Raw genomic sequence first — 27,465 nt, forward strand, 5'->3', positions numbered from 1 at the left:
TCCCACCTTCAAATCCATGAATTCAGGCACAGTTGACCACAGTTGACTTTCTAGGGTTTCAGATGAAATTCAGCTTGACTGTTGAGCTTTGATCATCCAATCTTTGGCCAAACCACTTCAAAATGATCCATAAGTCATATGAACTTGATGAACCAACCATAGGGCTTTGTTTCAATAGGATATGCACTTGCTTGCTTGCTTGACTGATTCTCCTGATCATCTTGACCTAATCTTGTCTGATGAATTGCACTTGGGCAAAGGACAATGCAATGCTATGCAGTGGACTATGTTATGTTATGACCTTACATGAAAATGAATGTACAAAATGGAGGTGCAAATTTGAGGTGCTACATCTACATCTAACCTTGACAAAATGGAGGACTTAGCTACTCATTTTCATGGTAGCTTGGTCGACAAGTTTCGGAAGGAGGTTGATCAACATCCGAGTCGAATAATCGAGATTGGATGGGAATCCACCTTCTTTTTGTGAAAGATGGTTAAGAGATGAAGAGAAATGATTTCTAGGTCACAAAAGATCTCTAGAGCAAAGCTGGAAAATATCTCCAAAAAGTACAAAAGTATGGAAAGTAAGGTATGACTCCAAAAAGTAGCCTCTGCTACTTATAGAGCTGCTACTGAGCTGACATGCTCGCTAGGCGAGCAAAATGGCTCGCCTAGCGAGCCCCTAAATGAGGCACCTGGGGCACCTGCGCCGAGGGAAATATCCTTTGCCAGACTGTCATGTTCGCTAGGCGAACAAAACCTTCGCCTAGCGAAGGCCACGCTTCAACCTTCGCTCCAGCGAGGTTGAGAGGTTTTGCTACTGGAATGCTCGCTGGGAACTCGCTAATGGCTCGCCTAGCGAGTGAGTGATGGCTGCGCTTTTCACCAAGTCTGGACGTGTTCGCTACAACGTTCGCTGGAAGCTCGCCTAGCGAGTCCTTCGCCACAGCCCTCGCCTAGAGAGCAAGCTGATGAATGCTTGTTTTATTTGATCCCTTTGCCAAATTTCTTGTGTCTTCATTTTCTATTATTTCATGCCTACTTCCTGCACAATAACATACAAATCAAAGGTACCAAGATCGATTATCATTGTATTGTATTTCATCTAAAACAAAGGTGGTTTCGAACACTTTAGCAAGGAAATGAAGTGAAAGATACCCATATTTGATAGCTCAATTAAGCACTTTTGGGTATCTAACAACTCTCCCCAACTAGATTCTTGCTTGTCCTCAAGCAAAGTATGCCTCTTGAAGAACAAGAGGATTTGCTTTAAGAAAAAGGTTTCTCCGAAGTCGGATAAAACGGCTCAAACACAAGCGAATCAGCAGATACAAATTTCCAACGGTTAGAATAAAATAATACACAAGAACTAAGACTTAGCAGCAATGCGAAATAAGTATCTATCTACAACAATAATATTCTGAAGAATTTACGCGTTTGCAACCGCGGGAATAATCTCACTCTCCAACAAATAATGAAGAAATCAATTTGATTCATACAATGTCTAACAATTATAAATGGTAATGTGGAAGCATGAAGATCACTAAGGACTTTTCGGTTGAAGCTTGGTTAGGTTAACAAACAAGGGTCATTTCTAAGGCCATTGAAAATGAAATTGCCGATGCAAAAGAGACATTCACTGTACATTATTCACACATCTAGACTTCGTTCCATTTGTTTCTCATCTGAAATCTTCACAACTCTTATTTCACAACTCAATTTTTTGTTTTTCACTATTTTTCTTCCAAGCAAGCATTCATTTTCATTCTTTCTATTTTTGTTCTTTTCTTTCACATCATATTTACAAAACAGATGTTTATTTTCTATATTTTCTAAATATATATTTTTTTATGCTTGCTCGGTTTTTCAAGAGTTGTGGTACTTACCGATTCTTATTTTCGTTCTCCCCAACTTATTTCTTACTCACCCTAAGTGAATGCTCTATGACTTTTTACGGCAAAAGAACAATTATCAAAAGTTTCCGGGTTTCAAGAAAAAAGATTTTTGAAATCTCGCTTTATTTCAAGCTGAGATTCAACTGTTTGAGCTCAAAGGGGTTAACGAATACTCTCTCTGCTCACAGGTAAGTTGTTTTTGGATGTAGTTGTGCTCGATAGAAAACAAGTGCCTTGATCATTTCTAATTGCTTCCACATATTCACAATAATAAAAGACAAAGCATGAATCAAATGAATCAACAAAACTTATTAGAATCCAGCATTTAAGTGTACAATGGAGGTTTCCTCACAATTTGTGGTTTTAAGTCCTAGATGAAACATTCATTCAATTATGTTGCAAAAAGAAAATATTCAATTACCAAAAAGAGTAAAGTTCTTAATGCATTCTAAAATTCTAGCCGGAGGTAACCATGTACCTTAGCATTATTCACTTGTTTATTCTTATCATTGCCATCCAAGCTCGGATGCACCTTCATTGGGTACTTCTTTGAGGAGCAACCAATCTAGAAGGTTTGCCACTCAACCAACCAAAAATTTATTAAAACAAACAAAATTTAAAACATAAATAATAACATTAAATTCAAAATTTAAAATTGTTCAAGGGGGACAAAACACCCCAAAAGTACATAGCCAAAATTAAAATACACCAATCTGAAAATACAAGAGAAATAAAACATAAAATAAAAAATGAAATAACTTAGCCCTCCAAGGACTCAGAACCCTCCTCACTACCGGCTTCAGAACCGGTAGCCTCATCATCATCATCATCATCAGCAGCACAAGAAGAAGCACCAACACCCGCCCCCTCACCAAACACAGGCCTGTCCACAGGCCAGTTAGCGTTAAGCAGAAACTGCTCACGCGTCATCAATGAATGATCACCGGTTGGGTCACGTCCCTGTAGCTGCAACAGCTGCATAGAATCGTGCATATCTAGCATGGCACGCTGAGTTGCCGCCATCCAGTCCCAGTTGTAATTGCAGACAGCTTGCTGGTAAGGATCGGGTACGAGAGTAGAAGTACCAGGACCATCAGAAGCCCGGGTACCCTCAGCAGCTGAACTACCTCTAACATTCTTCGCCCTGCAATACTTGGGCATGTAACAGTCATCAATGGGTGGCGGGATCCTGACTTGACCCCTAGAGGGAAGCCTCACCCTCGCTTGGAGGCACAAACTCATGATTAGGCAAGGGAAAGCCAGGGGACAATTCACTCGTTCCCCCGCCTTCAGCCCGCTTTCAATCACGGACCTTAATTCCAAAGCAATAATCCTCGCCACATCGATCTGGACGTTAGTGAGGATACAGTGTACCAAGTGTGCCACTGGGATCGGCACGGTAGAAGTGTGGGACTTAGGTTTGATGTTTGTAAGAACCAACAACAGTATCAGTTGAGCCAAGGGAGTCATGTCCTCCCTATGATATCTCATGGGAACCCCAGATGGGTTCAGCTCAACTGATTTCCCTCTCAAAAGCAGGGCAGCAGAAATTGCATCCGTATCCCGGTGAAGCCTTAGTTCCTGGTGGTAGGTGTCTCTCTCCTCGGCTCCCAGTTGGAGCGGCTCACCTAGGACGCAGTTAATTGCATCCCGATCAAACGCAACAGGACGGCCGGACACCCTAGATGTCCATGTAAATGGCTCGTCATCATCCGGCAGTGCGTTCGCATAGAACTCATGCACCGTTGCTATATCGTAATGCTCCAGGGGGGAAATTAACCGATCCCACTTTTTGGTGTCAATCAACCCGGCAAATGTTCGGTTCGTGCCTTCGGGGTTGATGATGAATCTCTTCTTCGGTAGAATTTTCCGCTTTTCCAAAGCCACGTATCTTGCGGCTTGCTTCGGCCCGACAAACTTATCGGTGTCGAATTGGATTGTTACAGGACAGGAAGTGCTCCCGCCCTTTCTCTTCTTTGAAGCCCCGGATCTGGATTCCATCTGCAAAACATAGAGAGGAAACCAAAACAACACAAAACAGATTAGAAGGCAACACATAATTCAAACTACTGCCATGCTCGCTGCTGCTTCGCCTAGCGAAGTGGGAGCGAATGCTCGCTACTGGTTCGCCTAGCGAGTTGCTAGCGAACCTTACGGGTTTTTGGGTTCTGCAGTATTTTCAGTAAAATTTTCCCAAAACCCACATTCTAATGGTTTCAATTTCAGAACCTAATGATATATCAAGAAAAGAATCATTCTATGCTATATGTAATTACAAACTCACATGCAAAACCTAAAATTCCCAAATGCACAACCTAAAATTCCCATTCCCCAAATTCACCCTAAATGACATGTAAATCAGAAATAAACAAAGTTCAAACATAAAGAAATGGTATTAGGGCAAACCTTAGCAAAGTAGAGTGATTAAATTTGAAGTGCAGTGAGGTTTGCAATCCTCCGATTTAGGGTTTGAGTGTTAGTGAGAGAGATGAAAATGAGAGAGTGTGGTGAGTGTTCGTGCGATTGCCTCAGCAGAGTTGTAAAAACAGAAAATTTGTGTTTGGGCCAAAATGAGTGGCCTGCTGAGAATTTAAATTAGTGCTGTCACGCAGCGCTCGCTGCTGCTTCGCCTAGCGAGCAGCTAGCGAATCTGCTCGCTACTGCTTCGCCTAGCAAGCATCAAGCGAGCATGACAGCATTTGGCTTTTCAAAAACAGCATGCCTGGTACATTCAGCCAGGTTTTGACAATTCGAATCCCACCACAACACAACAGAAAAACTGTAAATACTTACAATGTTGGGGTGCCTCCCAACAAGCGCTTGTTTAACATCGGCTAAGCTCGACGGTGTGATGCTCACAGAGGAGCATCCAAAGGAATATCACAGCTCTCGCGATCCACATGACCGCCAAGATAAACCTTCAAACGTTGGCCATTAACGGTCCAACTGTCCTTCTTTTTTAGGTCCTCAATGACAATAGCTCCGTACTCCTTAACTTCTTTGACCCGAAATGGCCCGGACCATTTTGATTTCAACTTTCCGGGGAATAACTTCAACCTGGAATTGAACAAGAGGACCAACTGTCCCGGCACAAATTCTTTCTTTCGAAGCTTTTTGTCATGGTATTTTTTTACCTTCTCTTTGTACAACCAACTTGAGTGATATGCGGCATTGCGCATCTCTTCCAACTCAAGCAGTTGCACCTTCCTTTTCTCACCGGCCAAATAATTTTCAAAATTTAAGAATTTTAGAGCCCACAAGGCTTTGTGCTCCAATTCAACCGGCAAATGGAAAGTTTTACCAAACACCAATTGAAAAGGAGTTAGGCCAATTGGAGCTTTAAAGGCGGTACGGTATGCCCATAACGCCTCATCCAATTTTTGTGACCACTCTTTTTTCGAATTTGACACAGTTTTTTCGAGGATTCTCTTAATCTCACGATTAGAGACCTCAGCTTGCCCATTAGCCTGCGGGTGATACGGAGTTGCCACTCTATGTGATACACCGTAATGTTTTAAAATGCTTTCCAACGGTGCATTACAAAAGTGTGACCCTCCGTCACTTATCAACACTCGGGGGGTTCCGTAACGGGAAAATATGTTTTTCTTCAAAAAAATTATCACCGTTTTCGCATCCGCCCGAGGTGAGGCAATCGCCTCAACCCACTTAGAAACGTAATCAACTGCGACAAGCATATACTCGTTCCCATAAGAGGGTGGGAATGGTCCTACAAAATCGATGCCCCAACAATCAAATACTTCGACCTCTTGGATGTTTTGGAGAGGCATCTCGTCTCTCTTACCAATCCCACCGCTTCTCTGGCAACTATCACAACTTTGCGCATGGGTATGTGCGTCTTTGAAAATAGTGGGCCAATAAAATCCCGATTGAAGGATTTTAGTGGCCGTTCTCACCCCATTATAGTGTCCGCCGTAAGGCGAGTTGTGACAATGCCAAAGGATGCTCTGCGCTTCATCGCCAGTGACGCATCTCCTTAAAAGGTTATCACTACCCAACTTGAACAAGTACGGGTCATCCCATACGTAATACTTGGCATCCGAAAGAAACTTCCTTTTTTGGTTCGAAGTTAGGTCGGGAGGCACAAAACCACTAGCCTTGTGGTTTGCAAAGTCTGCAAACCACGACCTAACTTGAAATTTAAACAGTTTTTCATCAGGAAATTCTTCCCGGATTTCCTTCTCTGACGCGGTAACCTCCACATTCACTAAGCGGGATAAATGATCCGCCACCAAATTTTCCGATCCTTTCTTGTCTTTGATTTCCACATCAAATTCTTGTAACAAGAGGATCCAACGGATGAGCCTTTGCTTCGAATCCGGTTTGGTGAGCAGATATTTAATCGCCGCGTGGTCGGTATACACTACGACTTTAGACCCTATAAGATAAGACCTAAACTTTTCAAGCGCATACACTATTGCAAGTAGTTCTTTTTCCGTGGTGGCATAGTTTATTTGAGCCTCGTTCAGAACCTTACTTGCATAATGTATCGCATGAAAATTTTTATCTTTTCTTTGGCCAAGTACCGCTCCAATAGCATAGTCGCTTGCATCACACATTAGCTCAAAATTTAAATTCCAATTGGGAGCGACTATAATTGGAGCGGTGATCAATTTTTCTTTTAAAGTCTCAAAAGCTTGCAAACAATCATCGGTTAAGAGAAATATCTGGTCCTTAGCTAGCAAATTGCTCAAAGGCTTAGCCACCTTTGAGAAGTCCTTGATAAAGCGCCGATAGAACCCGGCGTGCCCCAAAAAGCTTCGGATTCCCTTCACATTCACCGGAGGAGGTAACTTTTCAATCACTTCAACCTTGGCTCGATCAACTTCAAGCCCTCTTGAAGAGACCTTATGGCCAAGCACGATCCCCTCGGCCACCATGAAGTGACACTTCTCCCAATTAAGCACCAGATTGGTCTTCACACATCTTTCGAGCACCGTTTTCAAGTTTTCCAAGCATAGACTAAAGGACCCACCAAATACCGAGAAGTCATCCATGAAGACTTCCATTGTTTTCTCTATCAGATCGGCAAAAATGGCTTGCACACATCGTTGGAAAGTCGCCGGTGCATTGCACAGCCCAAAGGGAATTTTTCGGTATGCGAACACTCCAAACGGACATGTGAAAGCCGTCTTCTCATGATTGGCCGGGTCAACCGCAATTTGGTTATACCCGGAATAGCCATCCAAGAAACAATAGTATTGTTGCCCCGAGAGTCTTTCGAGCATTTGATCCATGAATGGGAGTGGAAAATGGTCCTTTCGAGTTGCGGTATTCAACCACCTATAACCAATACACATTCGCCACCCCGTTGCAACTTTAGTAGGGATCAATTCATCCTTGTCATTCCGGATCACGGTAATTCCACCTTTCTTCGGAACCACATGCACAGGACTAACCCATGGACTATCCGAGATCGGGTAAATCATTCCCGCATCCAACAGCTTTACAACTTCCTTTCGCACAACCTCCTTCATTGTAGGATTTAAGCGGCATTGTGGTTGAGCTACCGGCTTAAAATCCTCTTCCATCAAGATCTTGTGCATGCAATAGGAAGGACTAATTCCTTTGAGATCGGAAAGAGTCCAACCTATGGCTTCTTGATTTGTTTTTAGCACAGTGATCAAACGGGCTTCTTCTTCATTTGTCAAAAGGTTGCTTATGATGACCGGCTTTGCCTCGGTCTCATCTAGGAATACATACTTCAAAGTAGAAGGTAGTATTTTCAATTCAATAGGCGCTTTTTCGTCAGTAACCTCCTTCTTCAAGTCTTCTTCCTCTACTTCCCACGGTTGTAGTTCGTCTAAACTATCAAGTTCCTTTAAGCATTCCTCAAGAGCTAGCTCTTCTTCAACTGTGAAAACTTCCAATGAGTCGTCAAGAGCTAACTCCATAGGAGATATCTCATGAATATGCTTTGAAACCTCCAAAATTGCCTCTTCGGTCACATCGATGCGAAAGCTATCACTTCTATCTTTTGAATGCTTCATTGCCTCGAATAGATCGAATGTAACTTCCTCATTTTGAACTCTCACCTTCATTAAACCGTCATCAACGTCTATCATCATTCGCGCGGTTTTCATGAAAGGTCGGCCCAAGATGAGCGGAGCATCATCATCATCCTCCATATCAATAACAATAAAATCGACCGGGAAAAAGAATTTGTCGACCTTAACCAAAACATCTTGGGCTACGCCATGAGGATGGGTAGTCGACTTATCCGCCAATTGCAACGTCATTCGGATGGACTTAATTTCAATGTTGCCAAGCCTCTTTATAATAGACAAAGGTATAAGATTAATGCTTGACCCCAAGTCAATTAGTCCTTTCCCGACATAGATATCTCCAATTTTAACTGGCAAGGTAACTCTTCCCGGATCAACCTCTTTTTTTGGAAGCGTCCTTTGAATAATGGCACTACAGCTCGCATCTAGGATGATGGTCTCCGGTTCCGTATACCTCCGCTTTTTTGTAAGTATGTCCTTCATGAATTTGGCATACTTGGGCATTTGCTCCAAGGCTTCGGCAAACGGAATGTTGATTTGTAGTTGTTTAAAAATATCCATGAACCGGGCGTAATGCCGTTCATTCTCCCTTTTGGACGGGGCATGAGGATAAGGAAGGTTTTGGATTGGAGTAGTGCTCACTACCTCCTTTCCCTTTGCAACTCTAGCACTCCTCCATCTAGGCTTTTTCACTTCCTCCCCCATTACTTCATCACTCGTGTTTTTCTCAATCTCCACACTTTTTTTCTTTTCAACTTCACCATTCTTTTCGTTCTTTTCAACTTCTTCCTCCTCACTCCACTCCCCCACTTCACCATCAATATTATCCTCCAATATTTCCTCCTCATTTTCTTTCTTTTTCTCTCTTTGTTCACTCTCAACTCTTTTTTTATTCTCACTCATCAACTCCTTCCCACTTCTCGTTGTGATCGCCTTACAATGCTCCTTAGGATTTGTTTGCGTGTTTGCCGAAAAGGAAGGACCGGTTTGTTGTTTCGCGAGTTGCTTAGCAAGTTGCCCAACTTGAGTCTCGAGATTTTTTATAGCCGCGACATTGCTCTTTTGATTGGCCATTGGCATTTGCATGAATTGCGTCAATGTCTCTTCCAACTTAGAATTTACGACCGGCGGTTGTTGAGGTTGATAAGGATTTTGGGGAGGGTTTTGACGGCTAGAAGAACCACCTCCATAACCCTGGTTATGATAATAGTTACTCCTAGGTTGGAACCCTTGATTCCCTTGGAAATGTTATTGTTGATTTTGAGGGTGTGGTTGATAAGGTTGTTGTTGTTGTTGTTGTCTCGGTTGGTAGTCCCGTTGGTTGGCCATGTAGTTTACTTCGTCAAACCCGGGAGGTGGACAAAAACCGGTGTCATGCTCACCTTTGCAAAGCTCACAACAAGCTATTTGTTTAGCTTTTGGAGGTTCTCTTAACTCTTTTATTTGTTGCGTTAAGAGTTCCACTTGTTGTGAGATGAGTTTGTTTTGGGCAAGGATGGCATCATTCGTTCCAAGCTCAAGCACTCCCGACTTCTTCAAAGAGTTGCCTCTACTTTGACTCTGAAGATCATTTAGAGCCATTCGATTTATGATGTTTGTAGCTTCTTCTGCACTTTTAGACAATAAAGAGCCACCCGAGGTAGCATCCAACAACGTCTTGCAATTTGGTTGAAGTCCATTTTTGAAGATATGGATTTGAGTCAATTCATCAAATCCATGCTCTTTACATTTCCGAAGCATGGATTTGAATCTTTCCCACGCCTCATTTAATGATTCATTGATTCCTTGAGAAAACACTGAGATTGCCGTCTTGGATTCCATGAACCTGTTATGGGAGAAAAATCGTTCGATGAACTTCTCTTCTAACACGTTCCAGTCTGTCATTACGGCTGGTGTTTGATCTAAGTACCAATCTTTTGCTTTGCCGAGCAAAGCGTGGGGAAATAATCTTCTGAACAACGGAAGCTCTTGAGCCTGATCCACTCCGGCCGCCAATGCTATCTCATAAAATTTTGTGAGAAAAGCAAAGGGATCTTCATGGTCCATTCCAGTGAATGGACTTCCATATAATAAATTGAGAGTTCCCGTTTTCATCTCAGCTTGCCTTCCCGTGTGGTTGGCAAACTGAGCAGTGTTTCTTGGACTGTTTATGCATGGGGTAGAAATAGGCGGTGGTGGTGGTGGCTCCATGTTAGGTATGAATGGTGGTGGATTTGTGGTAGAAGAACTTTCTCCTTGTTCTTGTCGATGTCTCGCTTGTTGCCGCCTTCGTCTCGTTTTGCTATTAAGCCTCCTTGCGGTTCTCTCGATCTCAGGATCAAAAAGAAGTCCGTCCACAGGGATTTGCCCTCGCATAAAACGTAAGCTGCACACTAAACCAAACAAATTACAAGCACAAGTCAAAAATTCGAAAGCTAAAACTTAAACAACTATTGCGATGCTCGCAATATCAATTCACAATCCCCGGCAACGGCGCCATTTTGTTGAATGTATTTTTAAGTGTCGGGTTTTTGTTATCGTCTCCACAGGGATTGTGAGATATCACCGCCCTTCGATGGTTGTTTTAATCTTAGCTTAAGTAACACAGGGGGTTTTGGTTTTAGTCACGTTATCTTGCATAAATGAGTGATAAAATGCGGTAAAAGATTAGGTTTTTCTATTTGAGAAATATTGCCAAAGTTAGGGTTCGACGATCACTTTGCATGTATATGTTCGATCAACAAATCTTATAAACTCCTTTAGATGATAAACTATTTCACAAAGTCCTCCCAATGTGTTTATCTCTAACACACATTGTGAGTTTTCCCATTTTGATCGATTGTTTATCTCTAACACAATCTATCAAAATGACAACTTTTTGGTTCAACCTTATGGTGAACAAAATCATTCATTACTATCTCTAGCTAACAAACAAGATTGGATGAAAGCCTAGGTTAAGAGTTGGTAAACATCTCTCGATCATAAACCAACACAAAGAGTTTTGAATAAGAACAAAGTTTTCATCATATATTTACCATTAAAGAGTTTACAAATGAATATCCTTACATTTACACACAAAGCTAATGATCATCTACATCTAACCTTGACAAAATGGAGGACTTAGCTACTCATTTTCATGGTAGCTTGGTCGACAAGTTTCGGAAGGAGGTTGATCAACATCCGAGTCGAATAATCGAGATTGGATGGGAATCCACCTTCTTTTTGTGAAAGATGGTTAAGAGATGAAGAGAAATGATTTCTAGGTCACAAAAGATCTCTAGAGCAAAGCTGGAAAATATCTCCAAAAAGTACAAAAGTATGGAAAGTAAGGTATGGCTCCAAAAAGTAGCCTCTGCTACTTATAGAGCTGCTACTGAGCTGACATGCTCGCTAGGCGAGCAGAATGGCTCGCCTAGCGAGCCCCTAAATGAGGCACCTGGGGCACCTGCGCCCAGGGAAATATCCTTTGCCAGACTGTCATGTTCGCTAGGCGAACAAAACCTTCTCCTAGCAAAGGCCACGCTTCAACCTTCGCTCCAGCGAGGTTGAGAGGTTTTGCTACTGGAATGCTCGCTGGGAACTCGCTAATGGCTCGCCTAGCGAGTGAATGTTGGCTGCGCTTTTCACCAAGTCTGGACGTGTTCGCTACAAAGTTCGCTGGAAGCTCGCCTAGCGAGTCCTTCGCCACAGCCCTCGCCTAGCGAGCAAGCTGATGAATGCTTGTTTTATTTGATCCCTTTGCCAAATTTCTTGTGTCTTCATTTTCTATTATTTCATGCCTACTTCCTGCACAATAACACACAAATCAAAGGTACCAAGATCGATTATCATTGTATTGCATTTCATCTAAAACAAAGGTGGTTTCGAACACTTTAGCAAGGAAATGAAGTGAAAGATACCAATATTTGATAGCTCAATTAAGCACTTTTGGGTATCTAACAACTCGTCATGCTGCCCCAGTACACACCCCATAGACCCCTCGAGGACTGTCAAGTACAGAATTAACGGTCGTCCCTCCACAGGAGGCATCAGAATTGGAGGCTCCTGCAAATATTCTTCTATTTTTTCAAATGCCACTTGGTAATCATTATTCCACCTGACCGTTTGATCTTTTCTCAACAACTTGAATATGGGTTCACTCGTGGCTGTTAGATGAGATGTGAACCATGAAATGTAGTTCAATCTACCAAAGAGACCACAAACCTCTTTTTCTGTTCTCGATTCAGGCATTTCTTGTACTACTTTTTCTTTAGCAGGATCGACCTCGATTCCTCTTTTTTTTTCGCAATAAACCTCAGCAATTTACCAGACCGCACTCCGAACGTGCACTTATTTGAATTCAACCTCAGTTTGAGTTGTCTCAACCAGTCAAACAACTTGGCCAGACCTGCCAGATGCCCCTCTTCTGTTTGGGACTTTGCTATCATGTCATCAACATAGCATTCGATTTCATGATGAATCATATCATGAAACAAAGTCACCATAGCCCTCTGATACGTGGCATCGGCGTTCTTGAGACCGAATGGCATTGTCGCATCCGCGAAAAAACAACCGGCGGGAAAACAAACAAACAGAGTCGCCACCATGCGTTATTTATCCCAAAGGAGTGAAAGGAAACGCTCGAAGTAAACCTGGAAAGGAAATGGTCTTACGACCGGAGATTACAAGGATCAGGAGTCGGTTACGCAAGGGGAAGGTTTTAGCACCCCTCACGTCCGTCGTACTCGACGGGATCCACGCTCAAAAGAATAGAATAAGGTTGCTGGATAACTGCTCAAAGAATGCGCACACACTGGAATAAACAGGCGGAAGAGGATGGAGGAAGAGGACTCGGCAGGATATCACATCCTAGGCCTACGTAGTTTGTCAGAAACAAACATCAGAGTCGACGTAGTTCGAGGAAATGGGAAACGTGCTTGCTAGGATGTCGCATCCAATGCCTACGTATCTCATCTAGAATGAGAATCAGAGCTACCGTAGTTCGGCCAACGCACGCCGAAACAAAACACACGCACAGACGCTGAGATGTCAAAGCAAACACACAAATGGAAACAGACTGCCAATGGCTGGTCTTACGTCCGACTCCAAACAACAAACACAAACAAGGAAACCGACTACCAATCGCTGGACTTACGTCAGACTCCAAGCAAACACACACAGGAAACCGACTGCCAATCGCTGGACTTACGTCAGACTCCACACTCACACACAAGAGGTTAACAAACAGACAAGCTAAAAGGGAGTCTGGAACTCGAGCCTAATAACTGTCAAGCAAACACACACCAAAAGGAGAAAAAGGGTGCCCGGAGAGATCTCGCACGATCTCCTGCCTACGTACCTCATCTGGTATGAGGATCAGGGCAACGCAGTTCTCCTTAACAGGGGAGAAACTTCCATCCTAACCAGAGACTGGGAAATGACAAACTAAAAGGGAGAATGACTCGAGCCTAATAGTTATCATGCAATCCACAATGGTCCTAGGTTGAGGTATCTAAGCAGATCCTAACTCGCACAGGCAGCAAGTTGAAACAACAAATAAACAACAAACAAGCATTCACAAGAGAGCAAGCACACACACTATATGCAAACAAGTGGCTCATACAAGGCTGGGCTTTAGTCAAGGGGTCAAATCAACCTCGACAAACAAGCCAACTGGAAAGGGGTGTTTTGAGCTCTTAACCCTAACATTGAGAGTTAGGGTGAAGCAGATGAAATGTGAAGTGAGGGTAAGACCTCACAGCTCTTATCCCTGGCCTAGGAGAGCTTCAGACGATGAAAGTGTGGGAGTCTAGAATATGGGACTCTATTCCACATGACTGACACAACAAGATTTTGGGTTTTTATTCAAAGTGCATCAACACATGGTGTGAGCAAGATGAAAGACACAACTGAATAGCAGGGGATGGATTGCACATCCCTTTTATCTGCCAATGCCTCTTCACTTAGGAGGCCTTTATATGTACAAGGCACAAAATTAAACAACCACAAACATTGCCTCTTAAGGAGGGCTTCAGACAGGTGCCTGCCAAAGTAACATGACAGGTCTTCCAGACTACATGAAGATCAAGGAAGTTACCTAAGTGGTATGCCAACCACAAGCAAAGCAGAGCAAAGTTCAAATGAACTTAAAGCAACTTAGGTACCTGTGTAAACAACTAAACAAATCAGTACAGTATTCAGACAAACAGACAACAGTCAACAACAAACAGACAATCCCAATGTACAACACATAAGCCATAAGGCAAACTCAAGTGAATTATCATCAACCTACAAAACAACCAAATGTTAGCAATCAATAGCAAATATCAACATTCAAATGATGAAGCAACATCAACCATGGAGATTGGATGCTTGAACCTGAAATTCAAAGCTCACATGTAAGTACAAACCACTAGGTCAAAGCCTAGGGTCAAAGGTGAAGAAAAAATTCAAAACAGGAGCTGAAATTCAACACAATGCAACTTCAAACACATATTAACATGTCCTAAACAGGACCAAAGCAAAATCATCAAGCAAAGGAATTTCATGCGCAAGAGAAGTCAAAGATAATTTCAAAGCTCACAAATGATCATCATGAATGAAAATTCCCAATCAAAACAGAAATGATTCAAACAATTCTGGAAAAATTATGAACATTCAACACATCCAATTCAATCATCATACAAAAAATCAGAAGCATCAAAGATCAATTGGCATGGAAATTAAATTGCACAAGTTGATCAACCAAATGCGTGACACAAATTGTCACACCATACAAACATGTGTGCAAAACAGAATTGGCAAATGAGAAAAATACCAAACCAAGCCTCAAACATCCATTAACATGTTAGGAACAATCATGCAAAATTTCAAAGCATTTGGATCAATATCAAGCATTTCACAATAGAAAGAGCAAGGCAAGGTCACAAAAGCACATATGATCAAATAGTCTAACACAAATCGAAAACCAGCTAGGCACAACTTCAGCAATTATCATCAAAAAATACTAGACAAACAGAGGATCATGCTACAAAAAAATTGGAATTATTTGAGTCATTTTTCAATTTGTTATGCATTTTTGAAGTTGGAATAAAAATTTGAAATCAAAAGGATCATGTACATGGAAAATAAGGAGGGAAATGCATAAATGATGAAAACATTTGAAATACGGTTGCGTCAAGGATCGAACACGGTACGAATTTGAATGTGAGCGCACCACTTACATGAAACGCACCGTTTCATTAATGACTGGACATACCAGTCAGCAGTCAAGCGCTTAAGTGGCACGGTCAAACAATTGGAGGCCAATCAATTTGCTTACAAGGCATACGCGTGGACGAGTAAAACAGAAGCCCTAGGCCAACTCACACTGAACCAGAGGCGGACACAAAGCCGTCACAAAACAGACGCTAGGATGAAGATCTTCATCTTCCTCACGAAGATGAAGATGAACAGTACATGCTCACACAAATTTTTTCCAGAACTTCAAAACTCTTACATCAACATGAAGCTTTTTCAATGGTGAATTCAGATCAACTAATATCTAAGCTCAATTCCACACGATCAAAGAGAATCGATGCAAAACATTTTTGTGCAACAACCTTGAATCACACATAACTCACTCAATAATGTGTTATTTTTCATGAAATTTTTACCAGAATCATCAGCAAGAATAGATCTACATGAATATATGCATGGATTTGAGAATTAAGAAGTTTAAAAAATTAACCTCTTGAAGAGCAGGTTCTGGATTCGCACGATTCAAGGCTTGTAATGGTCCAAATCAGCTCCAGAATACTTGTTATGATGATTGATGAAGAATTTGAAGCTTGGAAACATGTAGATCTAGCTCACCAATCAACTTCCATGGCAATGTTCTTGAACTTCAACTGCTCGATTATGGCTCCAATTCTTCAAACAAAGGCTGAATTCACACTCAACCACACTCACTGATCATGAATCTTCAATCAAAACAAGATGCTATGTTGAAGAAATTTGAATTTTGCTTATGAGAAAATTTTGGAGGGAGAGGGAGTTTTGAGATCTAGATCCAAAATTTTTTCAATTCTGTTATGATTATGAATATATATGCCTCATTAATCCACTCTTAATCCAAATTAACCATGTTTTAGTTGAAATTAATCAAGATAAGGTGCATGGCAGAAAATGACAAATTGGAGGGTGTGTGAAGCATGCACACGTGAACAGTAACCATTACCAGCTCAAATGCACTTAAAATCATTTTTAAAACACATTGGCAATGGTAAAAAAATTCATGTAATGCACCATTTTTAAATTTTGCAATTTCCCTCCAAAATGGGCATGGATATGCAAATGATCATGTGATAACATTTTATGCAATGTGATGATTGATTTGGAAACTTCATGACATGAGAAGAATTTTAGAAAAAGAGGCACCAAATTTGGAGTTTTGGTTCAAAAGATATGGCCATTTGAAGTTTCAAGCACACTTTGCAATGATTGGATCATATCTCCTCAACCATTCATCAGATGCCCATGATCTTGAACTTTTTGGAAATGGGAGAAATAGATCTTCAGCTTTCATGTTGGACAAAATTTCATTTGAAGCTTCTTTGATGATGTAAGATCAAGTTGAATTTGAACCAAAAACTTTCCATTTTTGGAAACTTTCAATTATAGGTCACTTTCCATTTTTGGAAACTCTTGATCTGACCTCAAATTCTTCAAGATATGCATTTGACATGATTAATAAGCCTCTTTTGAACATGAATGAGATGTTGAAACTCATTTCTCCACCTCCTAGCCCTCAATTGACTTTCTGTTGACTTTCTGGTTGACAGATGACTTGAACATGCACAGATGATTTTGAGCCTCAACCACTTAATGAAATGGCACCAAAATGAACCCTAGCTTGTACAAGCTCAATAAAATCATATGATAATCTCCTTCTCAAGAAAGACCTCATCTCCTTGAAAATCCCTGACTGGTAGAATGCAACTGATTAGGGTTGACCAGAGGTCGAAACCCTAATCCTAAAGAACATGATCAGGCACAATGAACCCCTTGAGGATGACAAAGACCATGATGATGGTGACATACCCTTTCAACCAAGATAATACTCAACCTCCTTGAGGAACCAATGAAACCCTAATTGAAGAGCAATCCTCAGATGATTGATCAATTCAACAAGACCCCCATGCATGAATCTCTCAACCTTTCTATGTTCTGAGAAAGACTTAGGAGGATGACTTGTCTATCCCACATGATATGCAAAGATGTAATGCCTAATGTCCTACAAAATGAAATGCAATATGCTGAGCCAGTCCCAGGAGAGGAGGGCAAATTTTGAGATGTTACAGGCATCTACTCCACTCTTGTCACTCGCCTCCAAGGCGGCCCCAACCTTTACTTCCTTTCTGACCTCTTCGGTGCCCAGATCAACAATTTCAACTCGCTCTTCGTGCGGCTGAATCACCTTCTCCTCTTGTTTCAACAACCTGGCTAATTCCTCCGGCAGTTCACAATCTTCTTCGCCTTCTTCTTTGGCATGATAGATTAGATTGTCGAAGTCATATGAGGGTGTAACAGGATTGTTATCAATGAGATCCGGAGAATACCAAAGTCAGAACGAAGCCAATCAAAAGGAAGACAAATGAAAATAAACATTACCATTTTTATTTTTGTTTTAAACTGCAAAAATAAATGAAAAATAGGGAACACCGCTTTTAATGTGAAAAACATCCATTTATTAATGATGCAAAATGTTGCACAATGAAACACATGAGGTGGCCCTTACAATGGACCATTACGTTTCAGGCAAAACGTATGGCTTTCATGCAGACAAAATTGAAAAACAGAAATATTACTCTTCATGTAGAGTGACAGTGATGATCTTTTCGGCCTTCCAGTTCTGGACTTCCATCCATGGTACGCACGGTTTTATCTACGAGTCAAGCTCACAGTCACTGTCAGTCTATTCACCCACAGCCAGTGGGGTCTTCAACTGATCCCCATCCGTCACCCGGATTTTACCTTCATCCTCAGAAATTACACCCACCATCATCTGACCATGCGCCGACATGGGATTAGCATTAACATTCGAAGATGGTGCAAAATTGATGGCCTTGGAGTCTACCAAGTCTTGGACAACATGCTTAAAGGCTCTACAACCCTCAATGTTATGCCCTGGTGTGCCAGAATGGAATTCACACTTGGCATTCTCATCATAGTTAGGAGGCCTCTGATCTGGTCTCAACGGAGCCAACGTCCTCAACTGTACCATCCCGAGATCCTTCAACTTCTTCAATAGAAGAGCATACGTCATGGGTGCCTATCAAATTGACGATCTGTCATCCCTCTTCTCACTTGGCACCCAGCTCTCTGTGCTCTCTGTTGAGGTGGCTGCTGTTGTCGTCGCACAGACTGATTGCCAGCAGGAATCATTACCGCAGCAGTATGCTGGTAGTAATGACCCATACCGTGTCCACTTTGGGCATACACAGCACTCGATTCACCCTCGTTCTTGCGCTGACCGTTCCACAATGGCTTCTTTACTCCAGACGACGGAGCATCTCCCTGTATTTTCCCCATTCTCAGCCAGCTTTCAATCCTCTCCACTTTCTCGGCGATTGCTTTCTGCCCCAAGGCGAACCCTTGCATGACGTCGACCAACTCACTCATCTTCTCTTTCAGCTCGAAAATGTCAGTGTTGGGTGAATCCATCAGTTTGGGTCTGTTGCGTCCGGTAGGGTATCTGTGCGGACGAGCTACGTGCAGAGGATGATTCTGCTTGCGCGAGCAGTGATTCCTAAGTCAATCAAACAGGTTAGACACTGACACCTGCAAAACAGAAGACAGGTTATTATGACTCACGCATGAATGCAATGTCTATCCATATGAGGAACACCCTGTCTTTTGATCCTGGCTTCATCGAGACGGATAATAATTTGACAATAACATTCTGACATCAGGATGTCTCTCAACCAGAATCTCAATCGAGAATGTACCCTGAGTATGGATAGACATGAGTTAGATGCAGATAAATGCAAAATGGGAATGATGCAGATGCATGAATGCAAGTCACAGTGCCATCCTCTAAGTCATCTGAACATCAACTGTACGGAAGCCCCGGTCTCTGAACTGATCACAACCATCTGAGGAACCGAGTAACCACAAATCCAACTTGAGAGTTCCGAAATAAACGGAGCCTGAGGATATATCACCATCATCACAGAAATCCTCTGAACTGATATCAACCAGATCCTCTGAAAGAGTAACCTCCAATCCAACCCGGGGAATCCGAAATAAACGGAACCCACTGATAAATACCGCGGACAGAACTCTGGCGTCTCAAAAATAAATATCCATAAATCTGACTTATAAAATCACCATCACAGTATCACCAACTGAACCTGTATCTGTAAGAATCAAACCCTCCCCTCATAGGTGAATTCTAATCAGGTCATCCTAAGGCGGATAATGATCTCGACAATCAGACAAGATACTCAACGGGTTTGCCCTTTCGGGTGTGCCGTTGCAGCTCTCATAAGATCATTTAAACCAAAGATCCGGGAAAGAACGGTCACTGAAGTCAACAGCTCCAAAGAGATAAAACTCAACCATAGTGGAAACTCCACAAGGAAGAGCCCTCTCAGAAGAACCTCGCCCGGCTTGTGGTATGTCACGTCGCAACAATCATGTCAACCCAACATGTGAGGAACGTGAGACCACGCTAATCCTAGGTGTATACTCGGGCCTGGGTTTTAGCCCCACTCAGAACACCCACCCCAAATCAGAGGAACAACCTGTACAGAATCCAGCATAATGATAATATGATGCATGCAAACATATATGCAAATATATACAATCACAGTATAATAATCACAAATGCAATAAATAGAGCAGCAAAAGCAACCAAAACTATCCTAGGGAGCGCTAGGATTGACTCGCTTAGGGAAGATGGACCAGCAAGAGGTCAACTGCAGATCCCCAGTGAAGTCGCCAACTGTCGCAACGCGAAAAACAACCGGCGGAAAAAAAAAACACAGAGCCGCCACCATGCGTTATTTATCCCAAAGGAGGGAAAGGAAACGCTCGAAGTAACCCTGAAAAAGGGGAAAGGAACGGTCTTACGACCAGAGATGCAGGGCACGGGAGTCGGTTACGCAAGGGGAAGGTATTAGCACCCCTCACGTCCGTCGTACTCAACGGGATCCACGCTCAAAAGAATAGGATAAGGTTGCTGATAAACTGCTCAAAGAATGCACACACACTGGAATAAACAGGTGAAAGAAGATGGAGGAAAAGGACTCGGCAGGATGTCGCATCCTGGGCCTACGTAGTTTGTCAGAAACAAACATCAGAGTCGACGTAGTTCGGGGAAGTGGGGAACAGCCTCGCTAGGACATCGCATCATATGCCTACGTATCTCATCTGGAATGAGAGTCAGAGCTACTGTAGTTCGGCTAACGCACGCCGAAACAAAACACAACACAGAGACGCTGAGACGTCAAAAGAAACTCGACAAGGAAACGAAATGCCAATAGCTGGGCTTACATCCAACTCCAAAAACAAACGGGAAACAGAAAGCCAATCAATGGTCTTACATCTAACTCCACAAAGCAAAATAGGAAACAGATGGCCAATCAATGGTCTTACATCTAACTCCAAACAGATAAGCAATCGCTAACCAGCGAACGCCAAAGAAAGAGAGCAGGTTGACAAACTAAAAGGGAGTCTGGTACTCAGGCCTAGTAGTTGTCAAGCAAAACACCAAGAAGACGCTGAGACGTCAGAAGAAACAAAAAGGTTGAACACACAGACTAAAAGGGAGTCGGGAACTCGGACCTAATAGTTGCAAACAAAACACACGCAAAAAAGAAAAGGGCGCCCGGAGAGATCTCGCTCGATCTCCTGCCTACGTACCTCATCTGGTATGAGGATCAGGGCGACGTAGTTCCCCTTAACAGGGAAGAAACTTTCTCCTAACCAGAGACTAGGGAGATAACAACTAAAAGGGAGACTACGACTCGAGCCTAGAAGTTGTCATGCAAACGATCCTTATGTTGAGGTCTCTAATCAAAACCTAACTCGCACAGGAAGCAAGCTAGCCTAAACAGCAAGTAAACAAACACAGGTGAACAGGTATCACACACTATATGCAAACAAGTGGCTCATACAAGGCTGGGCTTTAGTCAAGGGGTCATATCAACCTCGACAAACAAGCCAACACTGTAGGGGTGTCTGAGGCTCTTAACCACTGACATTGACCGTCAGGGTGAGCAGATGAAAGGTAATGAGGATTGGACCTCATAGCTCTTAACCCGGGCCTGGGTGAGCTCGAATCAATGAAAACGTGGGGATCCAGAATGAGGGACCCTACTCCACTTGGCTGACTCTATATACAAGATCTTGGGTGTTTATTCAAAAGCATCAGCACGTAGTGCGAGCATAATGAAAGACTCAACTGAATAGCAGAGGATTGATTGCTAATCTGTAGGTGTTTAGTTGGCTGCATTATATGGTAAAACACTAGCTGGATTCTAATGTCTTGACTGATGTCATGACATGGTGTGTATGTGTGACTGCATTGTAGGTTAGAATATCTAACTGTAATCTGATGTCTTGACTGATGTCATGACACACTTGAGTAGTTACTGCAGGATTAGCTAATACAGGATTTATTGAATGTCAAACTAGATGTTGTGACATTCATCCCTGTCAGCAGATACTAAGGAATATAACAGCTGGTGTTCTGTTAGAACTTAGTATTTATTTCCAATCTGGTTATCAAGGAAATACCAGACCTGGCATAAGGCCTACTGACTGAATGTCAAACTGGATGTTATGACATTCATCATTGACAGCATATACTGAACAATAGACAGAGTGGTGTTCTGCTATACTTCAGCATGTTTCTTAGTCTGTTCTTCAAGAGGATAACAGAACTGACTTAAGGCCAAATGTGTAAATGTCAAATTGGATACTTTGACATTTATTAATGTAAGTTGTTACTATAGTATGGTCATTTTGGTCATATACAGGTCAGCAAAATTGTACAGTCTGTTTTCTGGAAAAACAGACTTAGCATATGATCCTTGATGTCAAGCTGAATGTCGTGACATTCATTCCTGACAGCATATGCTATATTGTAGGTTGTTCAGTTTTCTGTTTGAGCTTTTTCTCAGGCTATTCTTCAGGGATTCAACAGCTTAGAGAAAATCCAGGAAATCAACAACCAAGCTACATTTAATGAACCTAACAAATAGCCTATTTGTTAGTAACCTAGATGTGGAATTTAGGGGAACTCGTGTGACCTTAAATTCAGGAGAATACAAGTGCAAAGGCCCAAGTACTACAATATAAAAGGAAGTCGTTCCTTCATTCAGAATTGGGGATTTTGAGGCGTGAAGATTTAGTGTGTCCATCATACTTCACTGCTGTATTTTTGTGAGTCTTGTATTAGACATATCTTGTAAGCCAAGCCATTATCACGTAGATGATTGCTTTGGCATAGGGTGTTCATTGAGTTGTAAGTGTTGTGTCGCTCAAAGCTTTTAAGCGTGAGTGCTGTGTATCTTGATTAAAGCTGTTAAGCACAATCAAGAGTTGTTTGAAGTGTGACTTCAAAATTGTCTTTAATATTGATTAAAGGTAGTAATCACTGAGGTGATTGAGGGGGAGTGAGTAGGAACTCTGATCTTAGAGTAAGATTGAAATTGCATTGGGTAGGGATTAAGTGAAGAGTTGTAAACGGGTGAGTTTAGCTTTGAATTAATACTACTGATAGTGGATTTCCTCCCTGGCTTGGTAGCCCCTAGATGTAGGTCATGTTGGACTGAACTAGGTAAACAATTACTTGTGTTATTTACTGCACTTACTTTTAAGTTCTGCATAATTCTTGTCTGTGCAGAATTGGATGTCATAACAACCCGTGTGACATCTAAAGTCTGATAACTAGAATTTCATAATCCCTTCTATCTGCCAATCGCCTCTTCACTTAGGAGGTCTTAACATGTAACAATGCCTCATTTAGAGGTCTTTAGCACAAAAGTAAACAATCACAGACATTGCCTCTTAAGGAGGACTTCAGCCAAACGCCTGCCAAAAGAAACGACAGGGCTTCCAGACTACATGGAGTTAGAGGATGATTACCTAGGTGGTATGCCAACCACAAGCAAAGCAAAGCTCAAGCAATGAGCTAAAAGAGACTAATGTACCTGTGTAAAAGGCTAGTCAATTAGTAACTCAGACAAACAAACAGAAAACAGACAAAACCAATCAGCAGTGTTACACCAAGCAAAGCATAAGTGCAAGTACTCAAATTGTTTCATCATTTCAAATGACCTACAAAACAGCAAGGGTTAGTGGTCAAAGTTAATTGGCATCTCAAGAAATAAGGCCAAACCAATAACTAGAGCTAGATGCTTGAACCTGAAATACAAAGCTCAAAAGGTGAGTACAAACCACTAGTCCAAGACTAGGGTCAAAGGCAAAGCAAAAAGTCAAAACAGAAGGTGATATTCAACATGAAGCATATTTATTCAAGTAAGAACATGTCCTAAAAAGGGCCAGACTCAAATCCTAAGGCAAATCCATCTAATGATCATGCTAAGGCAAAGGTGCATAATGTGATCAACAATTGGGCATACAAATGAGAAAATGCACATTAAATCAGAAACACATTCAATGATCATGAAAATTTATATACAAGCTCAACATGTTAAGCATAAGCATCATGCAAAAAATTAGAATCAGAAAAGCTCAATTGACATGTGTATGAAAATGAACAAAATCAACATCAAAATGTGTGACACACATTGTCACACCATACATTCATGTGTCCAAAACAGAAAATGAAAAATGCTAAAAATGCCAAACCAATTCTTAAAAATCAGCCAACATGTTAGGATCAAGCATGTTAAATTCCAAGGCAATTGGACAATCAATGAGCATTTCACAAATCAATTAGCACCACATGTCACATTTTGCACCATGTTCAAATAAGCAATCACATTTAAAATTCCAGCAAGGAAAAAATCATGAAATCACCATCACAAAATAATAGACATTCAAATGAGCATGTAGGAAAAAATTGCATTCAATTTGGATCAATATTCTACTTTTAGTGATTTTTGGAATTTGCATGAATAAAATGAAATAAATGTGAAAATCAATTGGAAATAATATGTGAAATGAAAAACTGGAAATGCATCATGGAGAAATCGAGCACAGGTACATGGAGTCACAAAAGGCGCTGGCAATAAAAAATGACAAGTGCTCAAGGTAAGGCTCGAACTCATGTACATGAGGTTCAAGAGCGCTACAAGCTAAACGCAGCGTTTAGCATCAATTGGTGAATTAAATGAAAAAATGAAAATGCACGCAGGGGAATCCAACACGGTACAACAAGGTTACAAGGGATCAAACAGTAGAACCCTAGCGCTGAACCAGGGATCTATGGTACTGTTCATGCGCGGTGGAGGACGGTGGTTTCCACCGTCTTCTTCGTTGGACCGACGGCGCTACAGTAACATTCATCACAATTTTTTCCAGAATTACGCATGGTATACATCATTGAAACCATCTCGTTGAGAGGAACACGAATCTAACATTATCTAAGCCTAAATCATCATGCATTAAGCAAATTGAAGCAAAACATTCTTGACATTCAAAAGTTCAGATCCAAATATCTCACTCAAATCTCAACCAAATTAAGGTCTACTTGCATCAGAATCACCAGCACATTATGATCTATCTAATCATGACAATGAATTGAAGAAACATGAGATTCGAAATTTCACCAACCTGAACTTGCAGTGACCAAATCTTTGTGGTTAAGCCTTCTCCAGCTTCAGATCTCCTTCTCCACTCTTGTTATGAAGCTTTGGATATGAATTGACACTTGAATTGATCTGGATCTAGCTGAAATTCAAACTTCCATGTTCATGTTCATGTGTTGAAGGTGCACGAATCTTAATCAATTTCCTCAATCCAAGCCTTGATTCTTCATCAATCACACAAGATAAACCAGAATATGCAATAATATTGATGAGTTATGTGAAGAAAATTCAAGTTTCAATTGAGAGAATTTTTGGAGGGAAGTGAAATTTCTAGATCTAAAATGTGAAAACTGAGCAATTCTGTTATGATTAAGCTTATATACCATGTGCTAATCACTTTGCTAATCCAAATTTGCAATGCTCTGAAACTCAAGTTTCAATTGAGAGAATTTTTGGAGGGAAGTGTTGAAACTCATTTCTCCACCTCATAGCCCTCAGCTCTTGCACAGTTGACTGTATAGGTCCTCAGATGACCTTACCATGCTCTGATCAGCTTGAGCCTCTACCACTTGAGGAACTGGCTCAGAAATGAAACCCTAGCTCACATAAGCTTCTCCACATAACCATGTGATCTTCATCATCAACAAATACCTCATTTCCTTAAGAAACCCTAGCTGGAAGAATGCCAATAATTAGGGTTAACCAGAGGTCAAAACCCTAATCCAGAGGAACATGAGCATGAGCAATGAACCCCTTGAGGATGACATAACCATGATGATGGTAACATATCCTTGCAAGCAATATAATACTCAAGACCTTTGAAGGATCAGGAAAACTCTAATTGAAATGCACACCCTCAGATGGTTGACAATCAGTCCATAGAAACCCTCAAGCTTGAATCATATCACTTCTCCATCTCTGAAAAGACTTTGGAGGATGACTTCATTATTTCCACATGATATGCAATATGCAAATGCCTAATATCCTAAAACATGAAATGCAATATGCTAAACTAGTCCCAAGAAGAGGAGGGAAAATTTTGAGGTGTTACAACTAGGCGTATGATAGCCTAAAATGGCATCAAATTTCAGTCTAATACAAGAACTAAAAAATGCTTATCATACTACACACAAAAAAGTATAAATAGAACTAACTGGGTCACAATCAGTTTTTATGTTGCAATTGGCAATACCAACTCCCAATAATGCACCAGCAAAGCTATACCCATCATCATTAATGTTAAAGCACTCGTCAATTTGTGCCTGTGCCAGTTCAGAGTCAACATCCCAGAGTGAAATCATACCCTGATATATCACATGGATAATATAAGTATCGCAAATGGAATTCATATGATCCATAACTAGTAATGAAGACTGTGAGAAAATTTAAACCAGGCTTGCTACAGCACTAGTCCTCCCGTGTTTCTCGTGTATGAAAACCCAATCTTTAAAAGAGTCGGGCCTTGGAGAATCTAATGTAAGAGCCATAAACTTGGCCTGCACAACAATAATGGAAAAGGAAGGACAGAGTAGAAGAAATACAAGAGATTAGCAACCCATAACACAATCTTGAAATTTGAGGTTCACTGTACCTGACCAAAGCCAGCATTTACAAATGCAGTAACAAAAGTAGCAGCAACATTCTTCCTAGCTAAATCAACTTTTCCACTATTACTTGTGTGTCCATCAAGCAAGCGAGGCTGGAAAAATCAAGCAAATTAAAACATAAGGTTTAAATCAAATAAAAAATCGACCCTTGAACCGAAAATAGCATATAACATAGCTAGAACTATTTTCTGATAACTTGCAACATGAACACATTCACAGATTCAAATGTCAGCCTAAACAGACTTCTTGCAGCAGATTGCATACACCTGTCTGATTAGTCTTACAACTGCAGGCACTATAAAGCAATGTTATAAGAAGCATTCTCTTTGAAAAGCCAGAAACATTGAAAGTTACAGTTGCTGTTTGGTTTCCGTATAGAAAATAAGAGTAACAAAAGTGGAAGAAGTGATAGGGAGTAGAAGATGAGAAGATTTGTAGGTAGTTTGGTAGAAGAGAAAATGAGAGGAAAGACTTCCCGGGGCTAAACCGACGGTGAAATCGGAAGCTTTTGTGTCGAATTCTGTCACGGTGAGACATGTGCTGTTGACGGCGATGATGTCGCCGAGATTGACGCCGTTGAGAACTGTCTTTGCGTTGACCTTTGAGTCGAAATCGCCGTCAGGGGACGCTCCGATTTGCTTGACGGTGCCGATTTCTTCGACGAGGTCGGTGAAGAGGCATTGGACTGAGACGGCGTTGGTACGGAGGCTAATTGGTTTGTGTGTGAAGTGAAAGAGGGTGCGAATAGGGGAAGGTTTGAATCGGAGATGGGTAATTTGGGAATTATGGGATTTGTGGTGGGTTGAAGAAGTGATTTTGAGGATTTTGATGGTTAAGGTAACGGAAAATGAAGAAGCGGCCATTTCAGTTGGATTTTACTTTGCATTGTTGGAAGCTAGCAACAGTCAGAGTTCAAGTTTTGGAATTCGAGAATCCAAATTCCTTAGGTCTGCTTTTGGTAATTAACAAATGCATAATAATTTAACAAAAATATATTCATACACTTCAATCGTTCACCGAATAATATTACGAGTAATATTAACTTGTGACCTTAAAAACAAAAAAAAATAATGTTAGATTGAAAATCGTGAATAATTCTAATAAAAATATAAAATTATTTTTTTAATTTTTTTTTTTAATACAAATTTTTTATAATGAATTTCTTATCTTATGACACAAATCAGCATTATTCTAATATTAATGGATGTAATTTAAA

General features: G+C 41.3%; 1 pseudogene; it reads right to left on the minus strand.

Annotated features, from left to right (window-relative positions):
• Positions 1-27,112, minus strand: part of LOC127079841 (26S proteasome non-ATPase regulatory subunit 2 homolog A-like) — a 77,808-nt pseudogene extending 50,696 nt beyond the window's left edge.
• Positions 27,113-27,465: the final 353 nt, after the last annotated feature.

The sequence above is a fragment of the Lathyrus oleraceus genome, chromosome 5 (genome assembly GCF_024323335.1).
Source record: "Lathyrus oleraceus cultivar Zhongwan6 chromosome 5, CAAS_Psat_ZW6_1.0, whole genome shotgun sequence".
In the NCBI taxonomy this organism is placed as follows: domain Eukaryota; kingdom Viridiplantae; phylum Streptophyta; class Magnoliopsida; order Fabales; family Fabaceae; genus Lathyrus; species Lathyrus oleraceus.